Source organism: Pezoporus occidentalis, unplaced genomic scaffold, assembly GCF_034315485.1.
Source record: "Pezoporus occidentalis ecotype Australia unplaced genomic scaffold, CSIRO_AGI_Poc_V1 ctg230, whole genome shotgun sequence".
Taxonomy (NCBI): domain Eukaryota; kingdom Metazoa; phylum Chordata; class Aves; order Psittaciformes; family Psittacidae; genus Pezoporus; species Pezoporus occidentalis.
Window position 1 is genome coordinate 809,341 of NW_026914181.1, and position 8,599 is coordinate 817,939.

General features: G+C 37.2%; 1 long non-coding RNA gene across 1 annotated transcript in view; it reads left to right on the top strand.

Moving 5' to 3' along the window:
• The window catches only part of LOC134165164 (uncharacterized), a 30,862-nt gene extending 22,638 nt beyond the window's left edge, over positions 1-8,224 (top strand). The window contains exon 3 of the long non-coding RNA XR_009965409.1: positions 8,071-8,224. This is a non-coding gene — a long non-coding RNA (uncharacterized LOC134165164). The remainder of the gene's footprint in view (positions 1-8,070) is intronic.
• The last annotated feature ends 375 nt before the right edge of the window (positions 8,225-8,599 follow it).

Genomic DNA, 8,599 nt, shown 5'->3' on the forward strand with positions numbered 1-8,599 from the left:
ATGCCATTTGTTTAACAACATTAGCCCAGATGAGTGTGTTCAGGGGAAACAGTAGGAGTCATCTGAATGGAGAAACAGATGATTGAGAAAAGAGAGCAAGCAAGATGGGAAAGAGACGAGTAATTTCAGGCTTTCCAAAGAGGTCACCCAACTGACATAAAACTGTATGTTTTGATTCTTACACTGTGCTCACCGCTGCTGGATATTTGTCAAAGTTACAGCCAAGACAGTCTTTTCCTGACTTTCTCTTTTAGCATACACAAGATCTTGCTGTCCTAAAAAACATGACACTCATCAATAGTGGCAGTAAAATACCAGTCAGTCAAAGGTGGTTCCTGAATTAGTATTCTGGTGTTTGAATCAAACATTTATCTTCAGTGATTTATGCAGTATTTTTCTACATTTTTTTGGAAGGTACAGGAATTGACTTTTTTGCTTTTCTTGGTAACTGAGAGAAAGCTGAGTGTCAGCTGCACTATAATCCAGAATTATTTCTTTGCAACAGTTTAGAAGCTTCCCAGAGAAAATAATTCTTTTCTGTTCTACAGAAGGTTTTTTCTCATGTGTTTTATATTTACAGATAAACTAGTCAAAAAACAAAGTAGAACACAACCAATATAAAATCCCCAGGTATGCTTCGAAAGATCACTGACACAACTATATTTAAATACGTTTTTTTATTTCATTATGTAATAAATAAGTAGAGATTATTTCCTCAAATAAACCAAAGTATTCTTAGCTTGGTTTCTTGACTTCAGGTTTAGCTGAAAAAATTAACTGTAATCATGTGAGAACAGTATGTCTTTTTTTATACTCTAATTGTTATTCACTATAACATTACCTGTTAGGAAAAAAAGTAAAGCCTGTTTGAGTGAGCCACAGGTAAATGAATTTTAATGCAAGTCTGTGATTGAGGGTAGAAGTCTTCTGGAGAAGAGCTGCCTGTAGCAGCTTATATATGCTGATATTTATAGTAAGTCTACACACAAATTAGAAGTAAGTCAAAATTATTTTAGTGAGATGTTTTCCTTTTAAGAAACGATACTGCCATTTTTGTCAAAGTGAAAAATAGCAGGAAACCTATTGTCGTGGTTTAAACCCAGTCAGGTAACTTGTTCACTCACTCCCAGTGAGTGGTGCCGAGCTGACAACAATCGAGGTCTGTGTGTCCCCCCCCCCCCCCCGGGGCTCTCCGCTTCCCCGTTCCCGGAGGAACGGGGAGGAGGATCGAAAGAGTGCAACTCCTACGGGTTGAGACAAAAACAGTCCAGCAACCAATGTACAACACAAATCACCACCGCTACTATCAACTACAACAATGATAAGGGAAAATAACAAGGGAAGAGAATACGATACCACCGGCCAAGAAAACGAGTTCCACCCAGAAACCCATGTCCTTCCGGGTAACTCCCAGTTACCCCCCACCCCGGGCATGACGTGCTGTGGTATGGAATACCTCCCTGGCTAGCCCGGGTCAGGCGCCGCGTCTCTGCTTCCTCAGAGCTTCCCCTCCTCCCTGGCAGAGCATGAGCCTCACAAAGTCCTTGGTCAGGGTAAACATCACTTAGCAACAACCAAAAACATCGGCTTCACCAACACTGTTCTCAGGCTGGAAGTCAAAACACAGCACTGCACCAGCTACCACAAAGGAAAAACATGACTGCTACTGCTGAACCCAGGACACCTATAAAATTGATTAATTTAGGTCATTATTTGTGGTAAACAGAGTTACTCTTTCATGTTATGTGTCTCTGTGAGTTATCATTCATTTTTCTTTCCGCACAGATTGTCCTTACACTCTTTAATTTCAAAGTGGGAAAGGAAGATGAGGTGTTTTGTTGTTTGGTGTTTTTTTTTTTCATTTGAAATGACTAGACCATAATGAAATAAAATATTCCTTGCATCCTTAAAAAGCCAGACACCTGATATTGAAGGGGAAATAATGTCACCACCCCAAAAAAAAGAAGAAAAACCCAGAGAACAGATGCTGTTAATGAGCCAGACTATAGTATCATGGGAGATTTTCAAAGCAGCAGATGAATGTAGCTGCACTGCTTCCGAGGAGTATAAATGAGTGTTGTTTACTTTGGTCTTCTGAAGTTTGAAATTATCCTCCTTAATGCAGGCTTTGGAGGGAAGTCCACTTGAAATGATTGTAGACACTTGAAATGAGCATGTCACTGCCATCTTATATGACAAGGATAACTGCCACTCATACACTGATTTTCCACAGACAAACAGTATGCCAGAGAATATTACCAAACACTGTGAGCAAGGAGGAGGAACAGCCTTGCCTTACATCTCCACTTTTTATTTCATTACTTTAATTTCAAAATTGTCTTTGAGCGGGCAGCAAGGTCTGGGCGTTCGTCCCAGGCAAGCATATTATCTCTTTTTTTGATTTGGGTCTAACAGAACCTTTACTCCTACCAACACTCCCTGTTCCATTTGTTTATCTAAACCTGTGCAGGGAAAATTACGAGTTTACAAAAATGTAACAACACTTTGCCTTGATGCATGAAATCATTGTTAACTAAAAAGTCTTTTAATCACACATACCCCTCCTCCAGAAATACACATTCATTGATACACATGCATTGATTCTGTTAGAAAACAACTTTCAGGATGTTTCAGAATTACACAAAAATTTGACATCACCGTATAATTGAAAACCTGTATCTTATTAATGGATAACTGTTGCTCGTCTCTGGGCCTAATTTACATGTGCTGATCAAAACAACAAATTAATTCAGGCAAATGATATCTGTCCTCTTATTCTAAAGCCTTTGTTCAGTGTAAGGTCTACTATTTTGTAAGGTCACTGTGGAAAGATGGTAAAAACTTTATTGATGTGATTGTGCCTTATTGTTATAATGAGAGGTTTTTTCCTTATCTGTTCTACCCTCAGTAGATCATCACCTTTCTTTGCATTCAGTATTTAAAATTGTTTTTGGAAAGTGCCTTTTAGAAAGTAGTCAGAAATGCAGACTGCTTTTCTTGGACTCTTTTTTTCGTAGTTTTACTTCCACGAAATACCTCTCATATATTCTTCCTGTACAGTGACCCACTGCATGTAAATTCAAAGTAATAACCGTGTTATTTCTTCTGTTCCAATGACTCACTTTACTTAGGAGTGAACTCTGTTGTGTTATTGTTACTTCTAAGATTATATCATACATAGCATTCCTACATAATAATGGATTTTAACTTGAAATTACAGTAAAACAAAGTGATTGAAAATAACATTGGTGATTGAATGTGCTGTGTGCAGAATCATCCTCAGGTCTGGATTCATCTGTTTGTCTTTTCTATAGATCAGGGTTTTCTGGGGGTTTTTATTTCCTCTGCGTCCTCCCCCCCCCCCCCAGTTTTGAATGCTTGAACAAATCCCTTTTTCTTCCCCTTGGTAATGTGGTTAACTGTCTGGAATGTGAGCCACTGGAAATTCTTCCCCACAGAAGAATCTCCATTAAGCTTTCAGAGTTACTTCATCCTCACAGCTGCATGGCTAGAAGACTTTCTAGTGCCTAAATGCTTACTGTATATGTCATCCTTAAATTTAATTATTTTTTTTCCAAGCCAGAGCAGGTGCTACCCTTTTGCTTCCTTTCTGCTTCCTCTGTGGGGAACGAGCTGGAAGGAGCCAACTAATTAGAAAATTCTACAGGGAAATTAATTCTGCAAACAGCTGAGGAATGGCATTTCAGTATAATGCTCACTTTGTCTGTCAGCAGAGTACTGATTGGCTTGACAAGTGGCAGTTCTCCCAGATGTTACACATGAGATGAGACCAGAACTGCATCATACATTGCCTGTCTACTAAAGACATGATGCTCTAGAAAAGTAAATACCCTAACATTTAGGACATGCTATGTCGCTGTCACAAGGGAACAGCATGGTATTTTTACATATGCTTGAAGTGTAGCAATGAACCAAATTGGTTTTAGTGAGCTCAACTGCAAATGTTGCCTTTGTTTTCATGTGGGGCTGATGAGACATGGACAGAGGGTTGAAAAGAGACATGTGACACTACTTGGTGTGAAAAGGCTGAATTGTCAGAATTAGGATTGCATATTGAGCACTTCTAAAAATACATGCAGATCTGTAACATGTCTGAGCAAAACAGTTATTCAAACATTTGGCTGGTTACATGCAAATGAGAATAGTCAGATCTGTATGCACAGGCTTCCCTGTTCAGAGACACCAGTGACTGGAAACTGTTAAAGGAGGTTTGCTCTGAAGGAGCCTGTAGTGAGACGTTTAGGGAAACAGCTCTGTCTTAGCAAAGATGATAAGAGCCTGCCCATTTCTCAGAAATATCACCACTACCAATTTTGTCATCTTAGTACTTCTTATAGACTAAAACCCATTTTGCCACTTACCCAATCTGCAATCAAGTGCAGGTTCTGTGCTTGCTTTGTGTGACAGACCCTTTGTGACCCGCAAGCCAAGAACAGTGTAAAGCTCCCAGTCCTCTTCCCAACCACATTCTTATTTGTTCCTTAAAAAAAACACCACATTTTTTTTCCTCAAGCTATTTGTAAGATGAGATAACCCTCAGTAACAAACTTCTTGTGTACACTGTTCTCGGATTTACTTGGCATCCCTTGCTTCTGTCATGCCAGGAGATGGCCCTGGGCTTTCCTTACGTGTTCAGCTGTGCAGAATTGTCCCCCACACTCCAGAGGTTTAGGAATTTGCCCTGGACTTAAAATAGAAGAAAGGACTTGTGAGTCCCCACTGAGTAATGTAAAACTGTTTTTCTTATCTTTTGGTCCAAACTTGATGCTGAAGCTTGCAGTGCTATGAATAATACCTCTTTGTATGGCAGCTGGTTCAGTTCTTGTATATCTAACTCTCCCTCAGTGGGTCTTGTATACTTGAGCTCTTTTTTGTACTCTTTTATCTCTGTTATGAGTATCTGAATGCTGTTCCTTACTGTGTCTAGTAAGAACTAATTTGTCATATATAAGAATATAAAAAAGTAGTACATTCATGTAAGTCCCGTGGAGATATTCTGTAGCTGAGGATTTTCCGAAACATTTTCCTTTTTCTCGTATTTGCTCTACAAATCTTGCTTTAAAGGATTTTTGATTTTTCTTTTTTCTCCCTCCCTTCTTCCCCCCTCCACCATGTCCTATGCTTCACAAATGAAGTAATATTCCATATTCTGTCTTGGTCAAAAATCTCATCCTTCCTTATTTTCTTATCAATCTGTTCTCTACAGCATAATTACATTACGTAACATATTACACAGTGTTGGATTTGAAGACTGTTTTTAATAGTGAACAATCTATATCCTATTACCAGTTCAGAGTTAACATGCAGACATTATTTGAGAATTATTTGGGTATGAACTGGTTTTAATAAATCAGATTTTTGCTGTGCTCATGCTGAAGCATGATCATCTTCCAGCACTAAATACTAAATAAAGGGGTTTGACGTAAAAAGAGTAATTTTCACAGATTGATATCATTTTTGCTGATGGAAATAATAGCATTCCATTCTTTTTAAGAAAAATCAAACCACTTTCTATACTGTCTGAATTTACTTCACCTGACAACAACTATAAATTTGCTAATGAGATGTAGTTGCTTAAGAAACCACTGAAATTAAATCACAGCTAAATATGGACACCTTCCCATTATCTAATTAATAAATTAAAAGAATCTCTTTGCATGTTTTAATTAATTCCTATATTTGCATACATTAACAGACTGGAAGTACTAAAAGACTTCTATCTTTGAAAGATAGGTGCGTGGATTCTCAAATACAGGCAACTTGATTCTAAAGTTGCGCTACAGAGATCCTAACGTCCATATCTAGAAGATTTAGTCTGCAGTTACCTTTTCTGAATTAACTGACTTCTTAATTTTGAGGTTAACTGCATCACTACTTGGTGGTTTTCCAAATTGCATTGTGATATTATCTAATGCATGTATTATGGAAATTTGTCAAGTGGCCCATGCTTAACACAAAGACCTGTTTGCATTTAAAACAAGAACACAAATAAATTATTAAATATTATTATTATGACACATTTTTCCCAGAATTACATTTTTTTTTATATTATGGAGGGCTTACCAACTACAGGAACACTGTCAGCTGAAAATTTTTAAGTGACTGTCAGATGGGAAATAAAATGGAAAAGTGTGCTATTTATTGCAGGTAAATGTCTCACTAGGTTGCCTTTATATGCTATCTAGATACAAGTTGTTAGTGGTTTAATTTTCTATTTATTGTCATGCAGATGTTCAAAGCAGTGACCCATCTGGCATGGAAATCTAATTTTTTCCAACTTATGATAATGGATTAAATCATTAAAAAAAAAAAAAATCTGTATTACATCCATGGAGATTCACTAGGATGATTTGCACTAAAGAGATTTTTATATGGGATTAATAATTTTTTCCAAAGTTCAGTAAGAGTCAAGATTATATCTGTGTGTGTTCAAGAACCAGAAAGGGTAAGCAAAGGGGGAAAACACATCTGTAGAAGGTATTGAGTAATTGCATGCTTGCAGTATTAGCCTAATACGATGGATCTTTACGAGTACTCCTATAGAGGATAACAGAGGTAGAGCTGCATGAATCAGGCTGTTCTCATGTGATGTAATGGTCATCAGAAAGATCAGGCATGGTTAACCCAGAAGGAAATACATCCTTGTTCTGGAGGCATGGGACTGTGTGTAGATGTGGTGTAAGGACCCCGGGGAGTTGAATTGAGGAGTGAATTTAAAAAATAACACTTTAAAACTAATTGAAATGTTTCGGTGTGTTTGAAACACAATGCTTGTTTCTTTTGGGGTAAAGTGAAATGATTTGTATGTGTGTTCAAGACAACTGAATTTCCATTTTGTTTCCAAGAGATATACTCTTTAAAAAATCAAATTCTATTTCAAAATGGTAGTACTGGTTTAAGAAATCAAAACTTTTCTTTATTTGCTTATTTCCAGTTCAAAGCAAAGTAGTTCACTTGCCCCAATTTTAGGAACAATGTTACTCACTGAAGTTGCTCTGGGTTTGTGAAGGCTTTTAGTATGACCCACACTCAATTTTCCAATTAATTTTGTATTAATCAAGAAACTTCATTTATCTATAGCACTATTGTATATATTGTTTTGCAATATTTTTACTTGGTTTTGGTATGTGTTTGCCATACATATTGCAAGAGTTAATAGATAAAACCAATTTATGACTTGTTTTGCTTGGAGAAGTTTATGAATAACAATGTTGTATATGTTTTTCATTAAATTCTTTCTTTCCTCCAAGGATGTCACTTTCCAAAACATATTGAGAATTTTGTTTAGAAAGTTTACTAACATCTTGTATTATTATGTGTATTCTTGAGACAAACTTGCATCTGGGGTAGATATTTACAAGAACGGTTTCCTAACTTTAGACTGGAAAGTTTTCAACTTTCATGCTGTCCCTGAATTTTAATATATGCCTGTCTTAATATTGCATTCTAATATTAACATAAATTCTCTGTTTTGCACAATAGACATGTCTGCAAAATGTAAACCTTTTCTAGATATATTTTTGCAATAGCTGTAGATAACATTCCTCGCTGAATTTCTAGATTGTTCAGTAAGGCCAACATTCATAAAGCATTTTATCTACCACACTTTAAAAATTTTCCTCTGTCTGCTCTGAAAAGGTAAGTGTTACTCTTTTCTCTGAAATTCCATCAGTTTGTCATTTGTAGGCAAGGCCTGGAAAGGAAGGAAGGATAAGGAGACAGTGGGAGTGAATCAATATTTTATCGTTGTGACACTCTTGTGTTATTCCAGCTAGTCAGTTTTACTTTTAACCTTCTGACTGCAGTAGTATCCATTGCAGTTGCTCAAAAATGAAAGGCTGCATCTTCTTTGCTTCTAGCTCATGTATATAGCATGGGTGAGAAAGCAGGTAGATACTTATGCCAGCTTTATTATTTAACAGAAGGCTTTGACAATCTAAAGCTGTGCCACCTTTCTCAAAGACCATGCTTGTGGGCAGTGCACCCGTGTACCAGGCAAGACATACTGACTACCTTCTTACGGTGCCTGTCCTCTTCTTCCTCTTGCAGAAATGATGCCTGCCTCACACATAATGTCTCGGGGACTTTGGTGACTTTGGAAATTTTGTGGGTCTGCTGATCTGAGCTACTGAGGAGACTTTTGCAAACATACCTTCAGATGCACATATACAGAGTAAATCCCTTCAGAACCTCACTGTTGCTCTGAAAGCAGCATGAAAAGACATGGGTCAGTGGTACAAGGAAATTAGGTGGAAGCTGAAGAGCTAGGCTACCCATTTCTGAGTCAGGTAAGCAGACCTTAGCAAACACCACACTGTTCTTGCATCAGTTTGTGGGAAGTGTCTTGTACTACTAATATCAATGCACATTTGTTAGCCTTCAGAGCTCTCTTTAGATACAAGATTTGGCACTTGTAGCTATTGGAGACTCTAAACGTTTAGAAACAACTCTAAATGTGAACACGAGATGATAATATTTAATATTACTTTGTGTTTATATGATGGTGTCTGACAATTAGGTTATGCAAACATTCTTTATTGAAACAAAAGCAAAAGGGTTTTACAGAAGAATTTTTACC